The sequence below is a fragment of the Limulus polyphemus genome, unplaced genomic scaffold, assembly GCF_000517525.1.
Source record: "Limulus polyphemus unplaced genomic scaffold, Limulus_polyphemus-2.1.2 Scaffold789, whole genome shotgun sequence".
Classification (NCBI taxonomy): domain Eukaryota; kingdom Metazoa; phylum Arthropoda; class Merostomata; order Xiphosura; family Limulidae; genus Limulus; species Limulus polyphemus.
Window position 1 is genome coordinate 147,916 of NW_013666399.1, and position 563 is coordinate 148,478.

A 563-nucleotide genomic window follows, 5' to 3' on the forward strand; every position below is an offset into this window, starting at 1 on the left:
TCTATCTCCTGTTTGAAAACCTGGGCACATAGGCAAACCTCAACATTCACTTTTAAAGTGATGGGAGAAAAGGCATGAATAATGTTGATGCCAAATTATATTTTTGCAGTTAGGAGATTCTACACTAAATTTTTAGAAATTAATTACATTATTATTCACATTTCAAAATCTGATGTAACTTAAAATAATAAAAATGTAGATTTACCATATATGTTATTGTTGGGTGGCTCTTAGTTGAAAGAAATGCTCAACAGTTACTTTTTACGGTGGATGGCACAAGTTAGCTCAGAGCTTTGGCTCTGAGTGAAATCAAGAATGTAACACAATCAACCTTTTTAAAGTCCATGAAATACTTTATGTTGACAGATTAACTTAAACTTTTTCCATCACTGAGGATGGGTAATTTTGTTTCTTAAGGCTAAAAGTCATTACAGCCTCCATAACCACAGTACAGTGCTTTTAAAACAGGTACGAGTGTAAAAGCATCTTCTTGGAATGTATACATGCATGCGTGTAAATACACGTGTGTGTGTGTGTGTGTGTGTGTGTGTGTGTGTGTGTGT

General features: G+C 34.3%; 1 long non-coding RNA gene across 1 annotated transcript in view; it reads right to left on the bottom strand.

The window, feature by feature from the left end:
* LOC106460534 overlaps window positions 1–563 on the bottom strand; it is a 14,780-nt gene that overhangs the window by 9,558 nt on the left and 4,659 nt on the right. The window lies entirely within an intron of this gene.